Source organism: Malus domestica, chromosome 16, assembly GCF_042453785.1.
Source record: "Malus domestica chromosome 16, GDT2T_hap1".
Lineage (NCBI taxonomy): Eukaryota > Viridiplantae > Streptophyta > Magnoliopsida > Rosales > Rosaceae > Malus > Malus domestica.
In genome coordinates, this window is record NC_091676.1 from 22,345,236 (window position 1) to 22,361,879 (window position 16,644).

Sequence of the window (16,644 nt, forward strand, 5' to 3'; positions counted from 1 at the left end):
ATCGGGATGAGACTTCGACTAGGTCCTCTGGTTCATTGCTCAAACATAGAGAGCTTAAAGGCCGAGCCTAGTATTTAAGACTGCTTCTCAACTCACGCGACCGATGAAGGTTATCTACATTCGACGGCCACTAAGGTGGCCAGGAAATATAATTATGGGTGAAATGAATAATCAGGCACCTGACATTTAGTATTATTCTCAGTTTAGACTTGTTATGATAAAATCAACGAAAGAAAGGGATCGAGCCTTACAAAAGCGTAGTAATTTCTTGAGGAAGAATGCCAAGGTCCTGATCTTGTGGGTGGATTCTTGTCTCCGTCGTTGCTTCAGGCTCGATAAGCGACCTTTTTCCACCGTCAGCTGCAGAAGGATCAACCTATTTATTCGCCTCAACCACAGGTGGAGAATTGTTGGTAAGAAGTCTAGTTGGTCGAGGGCGACTCGTTAGTAGAAATTTTTCGATGTCGTCATCCTGAAATAAGAATTGTTTAGGATTCAGAATCTAGTGGAAGGAAAAGTTACCAGTAACATAGTCATACATCTTCCTCCATAACGACCGTTGTTTTTATTTTTGGATTCGAGGAGAGAGTTTTCTCAGCCAAGGTGGCCACTTCCTTCGAGACGGGAGCAACGGCTGACCCTGGAGCTGAGGATTCCTCAACCACCAGATCAGCTGTCGGCTCGACCACGACTTGTTCAACGGGGCAAACCTTAGGAGCTTGATTGGTGGGAGGTTTCGTTTGCATTTCCGTCGAGACTTGAACGACATAAGCGCGAGGAGATTCAGTGATGGCTCCTATAGTCTGGCTGGATATAACATGAATCTCCCGCTCCCCTTTTCTTGCCAACTTCTTGACACGTCTTTTAGGAAGGGGACATCGCCAACCGTTTCGGCCTCTGGGCTAGACAGTTTGCTCGGCAAGATTGGCTAGGCGGTTGCAGTTTTCTTTAGCGAAAGGGGCAGATTTTTCTTGCTCACAGTCGTAGCTGTTACGTCCACATGACTACCTGAAGAAGCTAAAATTAAAATAGCAAGTTTAAACAAATAGCCAAAGTAAAATGATAGACATAGATAAATACCTTTAGCCGCTTCTTTATGGGTCGGGGCAGAAGTCTTCTTCGGGCAGTCACCAAAAATTTTCTTGATAACATTTTCAACTGGTGCGCCAAAAAAGTCTTGGGTATAGACGGCCCGCCATTCAACAAAGGTGGCGGTATTAAGTGTCTCGAGGACGTTCGGCTGGAGGTGAAATTTCTTACATCTTTCTTGAAATTCTTGCTCGACCATCCTGCATTCTCTTTTTGAAGAACCAGAGAAGCGTCATCGGCTCAGGAAAGAACGGGAGGTAAGTAGAGGTAGTGGGCAGCCTTGGAGGTAGCCAAGTTGCCGCATAGTGAAGTGGGGATGGTAGACTTCCCAACTTGCATGTTTGGCATTGCAGCCGAGGGGAAAGTCGTGCATCAACACAAATGGTCCCCAGCTCTTTTGGAAGACAGCGTCTTCGGCTTCAGTCCAAGATGAAGATGTGAGCTTGATGGAATGGGGATATTCTTGACGACAGCAAATCAAAAACTCATCATCAGAAAGGTCTTCTAGGCCAAAAAAGTATTTTAAAACTTATTCGACCGAGTGAGGAGGAGCGGGTCTAGAGCTCAATTGCAGACCCAATGCTTCGGTAGGTATGAAGTTGGGGATTTATGACCTAAAGGTGGCAAAATAAACTTGCAACCAGACTTGAAGCACCCAAAGTGGGCCTGTCTGGTAGGGGTCAATCTTGTTGACCGTCGCCTCGGCTAGGCAACGTGTTAGGTTTGCAAGGATAGCCAAGCTAAGAGCCAGGACATGACCACTAGCTAACGCCTCAGAGACCGACATGTTCTAGACTAAACATTTATTTGATTTGGTACAACAAATGAATTTATTGTACTAGTAGAAAATGAAGGCTTCGTGTTCTCCCTCCCTGAGGCTCTCTCCCCCTCGGCCAGCGAAGTGTTGAATGAGGGTGTTGTAGTTGAAGAAGTTCTTGTGCAATTTATGAACTTCTTTGTTCAAGGGCTCTTGATTTTTCTTCCTTAGCAACTCGGCCACGCGTTCGTCGAAAAGTATCTTAAGGTCGAGGTTAGAAGGACATCCAGAGAGGGAGATGTTAATCGGGAGACTTGAAGGGGAGGCCCAAGGATGGCTGAGATGTCGAGAATAGTAGGGCCAATAAGGCCGAGTTGAATGACCATAGTATTGGTGGCCGAGCACCAAAAACCCAGAGCTGCCATGAGAAGTTCTTTGTCCATGGCAATCTCGATGGTCGAGAGCTTGATGGCATCATAAATGCCAAGAACCTTCCATTCTTTGTTGAAGAACTTATCATCCTCTCGACCCACGCTACCCAGGCCGCGATAGTGGAAGGCCAGGTTCCTTAGGGTTTAGTCAATTCCCACTTCGACCAGTCATATCCTTGAAACAAAGGTTTCAGGCAGTTGTCTTTGAGGAGGTTGGTAATGGATGTTGGGACATTGTCTTTAAAGAGTGGTCCAAGGATCTGATGAGAAGCGCTTGAGTCACCTTCGAATCGTAGGTTTTTTATGACGCTCCGGTCGATGAAGTCCCTGCACTTAGCGCATTCGTCAGAAAGTTTGGAGATGAAGGTGTTGGAAGCCATTGCTGAGAGCTTGAAGAAGTTTTGGACTTTGAGGAAATTTTCTGGTTGGAAAGGAGTTTTTGTAGGTTGATCTGGGAATAAAAGGTTTGAAAGTTCTGAGAGCGTAAATGGGAAAATAAAGGATTTTGGGTATTTATAAGAGTTTTAGAAGGAGGTCAATCGTTCGATTTTGAAAAGAACTGGTAAAACCAAATAGTTGATTTTTTCAATCTTTATGGAGATTCAGAAACCCGTGTGAAGGGACCAAAGAACTCGGGGATTGAGGTGACGTGGTAATGTGTGGCGGCGGTTTTGATAATGAAGGGACAATTCGGTGCTTAGCAATTCATGGTTCAAGGTGGCATGGGTATGTGTAGCGGCAGAATTAATGACGAAGTGATGTTTAGCGTTTACACGCACGTTTCAAGTGTCATCATTAGAGGACAGGCATGCTCAGAAGACGCCACATGGCAGGATGACTGACAAGACTAGGACCGTGCGTTTGTGTTTCGTGAATGTACATGATGGATGGAATATTGGGAACTTTTCAAATACCTAGGGTTCACTTCTTCAAGGTCGAAACATGGCTAAGAAGTTCTAAGCCGAAAACCTCAAAAGTGAAGGGGCAATGTTTAGGCCCAAAATAATATTATTGGGCCGAGCATAGGTTTAGGTTCAATCCAAAGCTTTTCTGAAAATACTGTGGGCCAGCCAAAGGTCATGGGCTACCCAATCAGGGCGGTCGAGTCTTATTGCAAGAAAGATTAATCTGGATAAGAGCGAATAGGTCAAGTCCTGGTATGATAAGGAGTGTCAATGGGATAAGGATGCTAAGATTTGAGAAGTAAAGATAGTCGGATAAGGAGTTTGGTTCAGAGTCCTAGTGACGATAGGATTAACCGAGGCCTGGTTGGATTAGGATAAAGAATCCTAATCTGAGTATAGGTCTGATACGGCCAAGAGGAGATTGACTACTATAAATACAAAGCGGCAAACAACGGAAAAAGCCATTCAATTCAACACACAAACTGCCCTGCCCAAACTCTCACTTTACGCGAAACCTCTCAACAACCTTAAGATTTTTATTTTCTTTTTCACTGACACATCTTCAATTTGGATAAACAGCACTGTGAAGGCAATCGACGAACATCTTCAATTTGGATAAACAGCACTGTCGTCGTAGAATCAGCCGACCGCGAAGCACCGTCAGTTTGGATAAACAGCACTGCGTCAAGGCCGATTGGTTATCTATCCAAGTCTCGGTTGAGAAGGGTTTCCGAATCCTTATTGGCAGAGGTCATCTCACAAACCTTTTCGACGAAGTGAGGTGTTACAAATCACTAGACTCGGTGCGTTTAACGCTGAGTTATTTTATGATTGGATACTCACAAGTTGGATTTAGAGTTTGTCATTCTGACGGCCGAACCACATTTACAATTAAAACGTACATCTGCTTTGAATACTTATGTCCATATAGTCTGGTGTCGATTCAGCGTGCTTATACTCTTACAAATATATTGTGACCGAATTCGATGCTGACAATTTGTGAACTTCGTAGAACTAGCAGCCTTGTCTTCAGGCTCTAGAACCCGAAGGCTGAGAGTGTTCCTTCCTCAGCCGCAATCGCAAGATCAAGAAGTCAGTAGCGCACCCAACGCAACATCAACATATTTTACTCCTCGGTCAATGAGTTGGCACGCCCCGCATCAATCGAAGGACATAGTTAGCTCACTAGTTACTCGTCCTGCGCGCCACGTAGGCTTGGTAGTTTTTAGGGTCAACAATGTTATGTTTTCATGGAACTTGCACAGGTTTCAATTACGTTGTACTTGAATATTTTGAACTCAAGTCAATGAGGATTTTCTTTTTTCTTTTTTTTTTGTTGAAACCATTGAATTTTATTGTACTTGAATTATATAGATGTGGGGAATACATTTACATAAGGATTAATTTTAATCATTGAATTTTTTTTTCATTTTTCCTTGGAGCTTGAGTAACAAGATCATCAAATTCTTATATTCATTATTTGTGAGAATAAATACAAATGCATAACAATATTGTTACACTTCTACTTTTCTTGGGTTTTTATACATTTTGTGTGTTTGCTTAGTCTTGCCTTGGAGTTGGATGCACTTTGTATGATATGGATTGTGAATTGTTTGAAAATATCTTTAGTGTGATGGTTTTGAGTATAATGTGTTTTCCTAATAATGTTTTTCTCCCACTCTGTAGTCCAGTCGTGCAGAAGAGGTTCTCGTGCTGAGGAGGAAAACTGTTGCACGTGGAGGATAGGTAACAACTCAAGACACATGGTATGAAGGTGCAAGTAAACTGTACATATGCATCTGGAAAAAGTAAAAAGTAAAGGCGGATTGGTTGTAGCTTCTCCTTCTCGCCACAACAGAAAATACTTTTGAACTACAGTAAGCTGTTAATAAATTAAGCTTAAGCTATATTTTACTTATCAAGAATGGGTAAACTGTTTTAAATAGGAAAATTAAGTGCTTGTATCAAGTAAACTGTAAATTTAAGTTTTTTGGTAAATTAGATTTATAGTTTAATTCGAAGAGTTGAGTTGACCTTTACTTTTGTTAAATTATATAGTTTAATTGTTTCTCCTTTTTCCAATCCCTATATATCTGCTCAACTCTTGAGTCAATTATTTGTCAGTAGGAATGTTTAATTGCTTGATCAATGATGTCGATTCAATTTGAAGAAGAAATAGGACTTTTGTTCAATAGGGATTGGCTTGTCTAACATGAGTATGATGTCACAATTGTTCATTGGTTCTTAGGTGCTACAACGTCTTTTTAGTTGTTTTGTGTGGAAATTATTCATGCATGTTGAGACTAATACATTCAACACCGGCAACAAAGCACGGGCACATTTTCTAATTGCACCAAAAGCTGTGTGCGAGAAAACGTCGAACACTTGTGTATCGACCGAAGAAACTAGAAGAAGAACTAAGATCGCAGATGTCAATTGAGAACACCACAAAACCCTAGATTGTGGAGAAGACGAAATCGAATCGATCAAACCTTCAATTGTCGATTGTAGAGGTAGTCGAAGCAAGAATCCTTAGTAGCGGAAGCAGGAAAGGAACGAAGATCAAGCAGGAGCAGTGGCGATTGATACTATGTCAATCTACAGAAATCTATGATTAGAGAGAGAGAGGAGTTCGAAAAAATCAGAGAGAAAGAAGAGAGAGAGATCCTTAAGCTTTCTTGTATTAATTTCTTGATGATTAAGAAAGTACATTGACTTGGTATTTATACAATTCATAACACTTCTAACAAACTAACTACCTCTCTAAGATTGTGACAAGTGTCACAATCTTATAGTTACAATATATCTCCATCATACTTGAGGCCACAAAATGTCAAAAACGCTTCAGCTTGAGTGACTTCATCTGATTTTAACAATGCTGGTTTGCCATTGATGGCCACGACATTGCATCATCTGGAACTTTATCAGCTTTTGGCGTTTAACTTTCTCTAAAGGGATCTTGTTTAGGAGCCATTGATTTGCTTTTCCTTTTGATAGTTTCATTACCAGCAAGGGTTAGAATTTCCAAAACCATCTCACTCAACTTACGAAACACTACGAATAGCTTAATCATGATTTAAAAACGGAGCATATGGATTACAGTTTCACAAAATTTTACCTGCCCAGCAAAATAACCTTGTAGCTTAGTTTTTCCGCCACGACATTGTTCCAGCTGCTTTCGATTCTCCGACACCACCTTTTCTACCATTTTTTCAAAGGAAAACTAATGAAAAGGGCTTGAAAACTTTGAGTTTTAATGATAAGGACAAAATAAAGGGTAAAGTGAATAGTACCAGGATTGACTTTTTAGTGTAAAAATATGGTTTTTCGTTAAAGTGAACAGTACCGGGTGCTTTTCGTTAAAGTTCCCTTTTTTCAATCTCAGCCAGTAGGATCTACTATCTGTTACAAACCCAAGTCATTAGAGGACCCTTAATTTGTTACGAAGTTCTATACAATATTATCATCATAAGATGATATTATTTCACTGTTTGATTGGCTGTTAAATTTTATAATACATCACCTAACAAAAGTACCCTCTAGTTGGAAACTAAGTCGACAAATTAGTAGGATCCATCAGTTATTTTAGGGTGGGATGAATTATATATTATATTTGAATCTCCATTGTTATCCCAACTTTAACTCACATTAAGTAGGGGCACATAAACATATCAAAATAATGTCTTTTAACGTCTGAAACTCGAAAACATCTGCGAAACATCCCAAAAATAAGATGCAATACCACCAATTTTACCAATCTGGTAAGCTGGAAATAATCCAGAGTCTAGACAACACCATGTTATTTTTAGAAATATTGTGGTGAAAGGTGTTGAAGTTGACACAAAAAAAGGAATGAATGCTATATTAGGCTAAGGCACAGGATGCTTGAGAAGGTGCTCAACTTCTGCACATTTTAAATCTAGCATAGGATCAGAGAATCAGATAAAACTACTGAACGTCGCATATAGCGGCAATTATAGTTTAAAAGTGGAGACACAATTTTAATCGGACCAAAAAAATAGATAATTATAAGAATGAATCACACCTCACACATCTGACCATTTAAAAATAACAAGCCTGGTAATTATAAAGTGAACTTGCCTGGACTAAATAGATAATTGTAAGTGTGGTTCAATTGTTATACATAAACCGGAAGGAAGTCATGTTTAAGTGTCATTAGTATGATACGAACCTAGACACCATAGATAGTGTCATTTGAGATAATTACTTGTTATCTATCAACAAACACCTGGGGTTTGAGGATCAATTATATATCCTCACCAATACGGCGAAACAAGTACTCTACCTCGATGATCCAAAGGTGACGATGGGACGTGGTTGGAAAGTAATGAAAATTGTGTATTCAATAAAGTATTCTGTTAATTTTATTTAAGTTAAGTTCATAGTGGTCCATTTAATCATTATGCTTAAAAAAAGTTAGTGTTTTGCCTGACAGAAAGGCGATAATTTTGTGGACAAGGATTGTCTGTCTTCCTTGTTTCTGTGCCCTCTCATGCCCTCCTGTTTGTGTGGTCACGGTTAAGCCACGTCAACATTTTATATTACTATTCAATTTTGTCTTATTATTTCTATAAAAAAACAATATAAAATGTTGACGTGGCTTAACCGTGACCACACAAATAAGGAGGGCACGAGAACAAGGAGGGCAGACAATCCTTGTCCTAATTTGGGTAAGGTGTCCTTGTCTGATAGAACGTAGGATATTAGTCGGGCAAAGCTATATTTTATGATTTAGGGTTTAAGGTTTATAGTTCCTTGGGTAAGAGCTTAGGATATTTTTGCATTTTCAATTCCTTTGAGGATTTTTGCAATCAACGAAATTAATTTGACCAATCCAACTGTCAATGTATAGGGTATATACTCCAAGATTGCACAACGAAAATTTGACAAAAATAAACTTTCATGGATTAGGTAACGAGACGAAATCCTTCGACGGTTAGAAATGTATAATCACTTGAACGTTTATTTTAGCACCGATTTTAATAATGATTCAAAAAAATACAACAAATGAAACCGATCATCAGTCTAAAATATTTACAATAATGGATACCACAAAATGAGACATTCTACTTAATAGAAGTATTGAATAAACTCTAATTTTTTGTTTACTCCGTTGTTTTGATGGGATACTGTTTGGGCCCAAAATATTGGTTTGGGCCGAGTATAGAATCATTCTCGGCCCGGACGGCCTTACGACAAGGGTACCATGGATCGTGTAGTTTGTGGGCCTCCAAACCTAAGTCGGTTAGGTCATGTTGCAAGACAAGTCGAGTCCTGGCGCAATAAGGAGTCTCGGCACCCGGAAGTGAATTTGGTTCAATAAAGGACTAGGTTCACAATCATAGTGAAAATAGGACTGGTCGAGTTAGTGTTTGATCAGGAGAAGAAGTCCTAGTCCGAATAGGGTTTTAACTCGACCTTGAGGGTATCCGTTGCTATAAATAGAAGAGGTTGTGCATCGTTCAAGGTCCTCCAATTCAACACACAAAACTGCCCTGCGCAAACTCTCTCAATAACTTTGAGATTTTTTATTTTCTCTTTTCGCTGACACATCTTCCGTTGGCATCAACAGCACTGTGAAAGCAACCGGTGATATCTTAAGTCGGCATAGATAGCTCTATCACCGTAGAATCAGTCGATCTCGCAGCATCTTCCGTTGGCATCAACAGCACTGCGGCAATGACGGTTGATTACCTATCCAAGTCTCGGTCGAGAAGGATTTCTGAATCCTTATTGGTCGAGGTCATCTCATCAGCCTTCTCGGCAAAGTGAGGTGTTACAAGTTATTGCATTCGGCACATTGAAAGCCGAATTTGATATTGAACTTCATAAGAATAGTAACCTTGTCTTCAGGTTCGAGAGCCCAAGAGGCCGAGACGTGTTTCTTTCTCGGCCACAATCGCAAGACGCAGAAGTCAGCCGCGCACCCAACATCAACAAATTTTACTCCTCGGCCGAGCTCGGCCAACGAGTTGGCACGCCCCGCATTCACCGAATGACGTAGTTAGCTTTATTATAGATTACTCGGTCTGCGTGCCACGTAGGCTTAGTAGTTTTTAGGGTCAACAGATACGTAGTCTATGGAACTAATTTACACGATCCTATCGTCAAACACATTTGAATATTGTATGAGATTGCATAAGCCAAAAATTACCAAAATCAAACTTTCAGGGATTAGGGATCAGATCAAAAGGCTGGACAGTTTCAAACATAGCATAACGATTCAACTACTACGTCAACTTTGATTTTGGTGATTGTTTGCAAGAATGCTAGTTGAGAGCCAAATCACACGCTAAATAGATCTGATCATCAAATTCAATGATCATTTAACCGTTTGAAAATAAATAAAAAATTTAGAGAAAATTTGATTTTTTTTAGAGTTCGCTCAACGAAATCTACAACGTTCGTTAGGCAACATTACTTACTTTCATCGGGCAAAGGTTGAAATTCCTCCCTTTCTTTTTCCAAAAGTTCAAATTTACCTCCATATTAAAAGTTTGCCCTATTGGATTGCGTCAACCACTCAAATAAAGCCAAAAGGGGAGGATTTCCGAAAGAGAAAATTAGGTTTACATCATTTTTTTTGTTACTTTATTGATTAAAATCTTATTCATTTTCAATTTTTTATCAAGGTTATTGGGTATTAATAACATCATTAATTATTTGAATAATAAAATATTTTTATTTTTAAATATATTCCTTTAATGTTAAAAATGTTACAATTAGTATATTTATATTTATGGCTAAATTTTTTATCATATATTTTTATTTTTAGTTGTACCTATTTTTTATTTGTAAATATTTTTAAATTTGTACCAATTTTCTTTTCATTTTTAATTTGTACCCATATATTAGTTTCTTTTTGTGCCCATATTTTTTAAAGTTTTATTTGTGTTTGTACCCATTTGTATACCGTCACGTGATATTTAATCAATGATAGAAAAATTACATATGGTATATTTATGGTTTATGCCTAAACTTTGTATCATATATTTATATTTTTAGTTTGTACCCACTTTTAATTTGCAACATTTTTTTTAAATTTGTAGTATTTTCTTTTTATTATATTTTGTAACCATGTATTAATTTCTTTTAGCGCCTATATTTTTAAAAATTCATTTGTATTCATAATTTTTAATCTTTTATCTGTACCCTAATTTATTTCTAATGTACTCATTCTTCTTTATTAATGTACCACTTTGTTATATGTGAAATGTACCAATTTTGTTAACACTATGGGTACATTCTTTTGTCATTTATTATTTATTATTTTTACATAGTTTTTATCCATTTATTCATTCAAGATGTTTGAATTTTTTTATTGTAACAATTTCTAATAGTATTATAATGAGGGATTTTAAATTTATAGGATTTTAAATCTCATAAAATATCAAACAATTAATGTCAAAACTATAAAAATATAAATATTAATAGTAATATAATGAGGTTACAAAGTCAATGGACCTTGATCAAACTTTGAATATTATTAAGATTTTAATATAAAAAATGTTAAGAATTAGGGGCAGCATCAAAAGTATCTCTTTCCGAAAACTATGAATTTCGTCGCGCAAATATTATTCCCCACCATTTTTTCGCCAAAATTTCATTTGGTAGACTTTTTTTATGGTGGACTTGCTCGACGAAATTGTTCGTGGATGAAAGATTGATAAAAACACTTGTAAAATCTTTAGACCGTAGCTCGACGAACCATTTTGTCAGGCAAAGTTCTGTTGTTTTAATCGGGCCGACAGTCTCTCTTCATCTTCCTGCAACTTTTTTTCTCTCACTCCAAAATCCCCTACCACTGCTGCAAACCGCCTCCCCCTAGCTCTCACACTTGCCACGTCTCTCCCCCTCTCTCCAAGACTCCAACTCTCAAACCTCACAAAGGTACAATATCCCCACTTATTTCGAATAAAATTTCTTTATATTAGAAATTATTTGCTATGAATTCATTTGAATTTATATGTCTAAATTTGTGATTTATTTGCGCATTATATGTGGGGAAGGGGTGGAGAAAATTGAAGAGGTGGGGGAGGCAAGGGGTGGAATGGGTTTGGAAGGGTGAGGGATAGGGTTTGGGGGACTGGTGTTGGGGATGGTGAGAGGAACATGGTAGGGAGGGTGCAGGGACGTGATAGGCGTTGTTGTTTTTGAAAATATTATAAATCTTTTAGAAATATTAGAAGTTTCTAAGAAATATTAAAAAAAATTAGGAATTATTAATTAGAATTTTTTATATATTGTAAATTCGTGGGAAATATTGGAGATTTTTAGGAAAAATAGGATTTATAATATATTATAAATTTCTTATATATATTATAATTTATACAAAATATTAGAAACTTTTAGGAAATAATGGAATTTTAGAAATTTTTCTACAGAAGCCGAGATCGTTCACTATCCCCATAAAGCAAGGAAGAACCAAATTCGTTACAACCTAGAACACTTGTGTGCACACCCCGAAGTCCAAATGCAGTTGACTCGCGAGATGGAATCATTGCATGAGGTGCCCTATGAACGCCTCCAAATGGAAGAATATCTCCCTATGGGTGAATGAGGCGATAAGGCTCCGCTCTCTGTAAGTCTTTTATTAATTTATATTTCAATGATTTTACTTATTCGGGATAATTTATTTTTTTTGTGTATTTTAAAAACTAACTTGTATTTTGTCTATTTCAAAACAACTTCGAGATCGACGTGGAAGTGCCTGGTATGTCCGGCTACATAACCTAGTTGCGAACTCTGCCATTTAAGGAGTGGATGTACGAGCTTCACAAACAGTGCATGAATTTTGAAATTCATGATGAAACTATGAGCCATCCACCCTAGGTTGAGCATAGGATGGACGAGTTACACTGGTTCTGCGGTTATTTTCAAAACTTATAATTTCTAGGGATGGACATTTTCTAGAGTGAAGCAATTAGACAGCTTAGAGATAATAATGTGCAACTGAGGACAAATTTGTTTTTCAATTTTAATATAATGTAAGAACATTTTAGTTTTAATAATAAAATACTTGTTTTATATTGTGATATCTTTTCACATAAATATAATAAAGATTAAAATTTTAGATTAAACATTATTACAATTTGTATATTTTAAAAAAAATATGTAATCCATTTGCCCGACGAAGGATGTCGTTGAGCAAGCTTTTTATATTTATTATTATTTTCTTTATAAAGCTAACCCGAGGATAATTTCGTTGGTTTAAATATATTTTATTATTTTTTTAATAAAATATAACTTTGCCAAATGAAAGAGTTTGGTCGGGCATGTTAGGTTTGTCGAGCAAAGTTGATCAACACATTTTTGCTTGATGAAATTGTCATTGAAAAATCGGTGGGGCAAAGTAGTTTTGCCAGATGATTTTTTATTTTCATCAAGTAAAATTTCGCATTACGAGTTTTCCGCCACAAACTTTCGGTAACGAATTGTTGTTAGTCAAAACCTAAGGTGACGAAAAATTATTTTGCCCGACTGAAAAGGTGGTATCCGAGTAATAGTCCAGCAACCTAAACAAGGTTGAAGATAATTGGAAAAAAACATAAACTTAACATAGTTCACTCATACTTTTTAGCCTCTCACATACTTTTTTTTATTTATTTATTTATTTATTAAATTGAATAAATCAAACATAAACAATGTTCATTTAGCAATGGAAGTGTGTAGAAGGAGAAAAATAGTTTGTGTTTATCATTTTTTGAAAAGAAAAAACAAACGAAATCTACATATCTAACCTCCAAGGGTCTCGAAGACCATATTATCATACAACAAATTAAGAGATATGATAACCACGCAATGTTTTTTCCTTTTACATATTTCTCTTTATTTATAACCATCACATTGAATAAATGAAACGAAATAGTGAACATAATTAAACAAGGGTGTGTAGAAAGAGGGAAAAAGAAGTGTATAATCCTCATTAACACAATTTGTTTTACCATTTGAATTGTTTCCCTATTTGGAAGTGGTGCCCGCTCCTTATCCTTTTTACATTTCTCTTTATACTTTATAGTGTATAAGGTGTAATAATAGTAAGAGGAATGTTAACTACCTTCCTCACTTATATTTCTTCATTTGCCTTTCTAACTCAATCAATTCCATGTTAATTTATGTGACAACTAAATCTATGTATTAGTTGTGTTTTTTTTTTTTTTTTTTTTGTTAAACGATAGATTTTTATTAGATTAGTCACCGACGGGGTTTGAACCTATGCCGTCATGCAAGGACACAACTTATTTCCACCATTGTGGTAAAGGGCCACTTGCCTATGTATTAGTTGTGTTTATAACTTGTTTCTTCTCCATCTACAAATTAAAAATCCTATATGTCAAATAAATTATTAAATTATTCTCCAAAATTTGACAGATCTAATTATTTTAATTATTAATTTTACTTTTTTTATATATGCTTCTTTTCTATTTTTTGTTAAATTTTTTCAAGTAGAGGCTTTGGATTATCAACATGTTATTCTGAAAAAGAAAGGAGGAAGGATGATCATGACTTATGGTTTACGACCAACAATAGCCACTACTTAGGGTGTAGAGTTCCCCACTTAGTGTCAGCATGTTCAAGATTTTTAAAAGAAAGATATCGAGCTCGATGGAACAATGTTTCATGTTTATGTCGTAAGTTTGAATACAATACTTTCTATTGAATATAATGTCAGAAGAAAACAAAAACAAAAACAAAAAATGAGAGTCCAAAAGTGAAACTTGTACAAAAGATAATATTAATAATTAAAATAAATAGATTTGTCAAATTTTAGTGGATAATTTAATGATTTGGTTGTCATATGGGAGTTAATTAGGGACATAAGTAAAAGGAGAAAAGAAAAGTTTTAAACACAATTGATACATACATTTAGGTGTAAAATAACTTAAGATGGCATCCATTAAATGGATAAAGCAAATAAGAAAAAGCAAGAGGAAAATATAGCTAAATTCCTCTGGAATAACAAATAAGCGGAGTAATGTAATGGCTATACTTTGCTTTAATAGCGCTCTGTGCATGTTGTTTCCTCTTTATCCTGCACAAGTGTCAAGTGCCGCATACTTCTCGCAGGAAAACACCTTTCAAGGGTGTTGTCAAATCCTTATATATTGTAATCTTTATACATAATTTATCCAAAACCTCACTATTCTGCAGGAAGACATCCGCATTTGATATTTTACCCTTCTCTACTTTTTTTTTCTCTGGCCATCCTTTTTCTCCTTAAAACAATAGTTAACAAACATGTTAGTCTTATTATATTTTTTATACCATATTTGTACAATTTTTGTAGTAGAGATGGACCAACATATATTGGTGGACATTAATTCTATGGGGTCAATGAGAGAGATGTAGGCCTGGCAAACGAGTCGTGTCAGTCGTGTTCGTGTCGTTTTCGTGTAACACCTGTTATCTTAACGGGTCGTGTCGTGTCATACCCGTTATCTTAACGGGTCCTTAACAGGTCGTGTCACTTTACCCAACGGGTAAAGTGACCCGACCTGTTATGACCCGTTAAGAAAAATATATTTTTTTTCTTAAATTTGCACATACCACACATTGCCACATAAATATTACTTCAAAACATTAAAACACATTTGTCGTTTAAGTACTACATCTACACTCGAAAATAAGAGCCTAATAAAAAAATAATACATACACTACTAATCTATTACAAATTTTTAATGTGCAAGGATATGCAAAATGAAACAGTTTTTGTTTTCAAGGTTGTGAAATCTTTCTCAAAAGTTTAAACCTCAATTTACAAAATCCTCGATTTACATCGATCATCATGAAATTGCATTGGAACTTTGGCTTGATCTATTGCCTTCAAGAGTTATGTTGATGATGTTTTCAGTAAGGTTTTCCACGTCATAACTATCTTCTGCATAAACTAAGCATAGAAAAACCAAACATTAAAAATCATTAAAATTATGAGAAGTTTACCAAAATAATTATGAAAAAAAATAAAACAATAGTACTATACCATACTTTTCTTAAGTATAAACATAAGATTTTGTGGTTTCCACTAGTGTAAATATTTTAAATTGAAGATCGAATTCAATCATTGTATTCATATAAGGTCAAGGAGTGTAGTTGTAAAAAATCATCAAAATCGGAGTTAAATTAACATTTAAATCGTGATTTTTCGTTTATAACCGTCGAAAAGTTTTGTCCCGTTACGTGCTCTCTGAATGTTTGTTTTTTGCAATTTTGGCGTATGCGATCTCGAAATATATACAAACATGTTTGACGATTGGATCATTGAAACTAGTTTCGTAGAATGAGTATCCCATCAAAACAATAGATTCACTAATACTTAAGAGTTTATTCATATTTTTATTAAGTATAACATAAGATTTTGTGGTTTCCACTAGTGTAAAAATTTTAAATTGAAGATCAAATTCAATCATTGTATTCATATAGGGTCAAGGAGTGTAGTTGTAAAAAATCATCAAAATCGGAGTTAAAATGACCGTTAAATCGTGATTTTTCGTTTATAACCGTCGAAAAGTTTTGTCCCGTTACTTGATCTCTGAATGTTTGTTTTTTACAATTTTTGGCGTATGCAATCTCGAAGTATATATAAACATGTTTGACGGTTGGATCATTGAAAATAGTTTCGTAGAATGAGTATCCCATCAAAACAATAGATTCACTAATACTTAATAGTTTATTCATACTTTTATTAAGTATAGTATAAGATTTTGTGGTATCCACTAGTGTAAATATTTTAAATTGAAGATCGAATTCAATCATTGTATTCATATAAGGTCAAGGAGTGTAGCAAAAAAAATCATCAAAATCAGAGTTAAAATGACCGTTAAATCGTGATTTTTCTTTTTATAACCGTCGAAAAGTTTTGTCCCGTTAATTGATCTTTGAATGTTTGTTTTTGTGTAATTTTTGACGTATGCGATCTCGAAGTATATACAAACATGTTTGACGGTTGGATCTTTGAAACTAGTTTCGTAGAATGAGTATCCTATCAAAACAGTAGATTCACTAATACTTAATAGTTTATTCATACTTTTATTAAGTATAACATAAGATTTTGTGGTATCCACTAGTGTAAATATTTTAAATTGAAGATCAAATTCATTACTTGTATTCATATAGGGTCAAGGAGTGTAGTTGTAAAAAATAATCAAAATCGGAGTTAAAATAACCGTTAAATCGTGATTTTTCGTTTATAACCATCGAAAACTTTTGTCCCATTACTTGATCTTTGAATGTTTGTTTTTTGCAATTTTTGGCGTATGCGATCTCGAAGTATATACAAACATGTTTGACGGTTGGATCATTAAAACTAGTTTTGTAGAATGAGTATCCCATCAAAACAATAGATTCACTAATACTTAAGAGTTTATTCATACTTTTATTAAGTATAACACTAGTGTAAATATTTTAAATTGAAGATTGAATTCAATCATTGTATTCATATAGG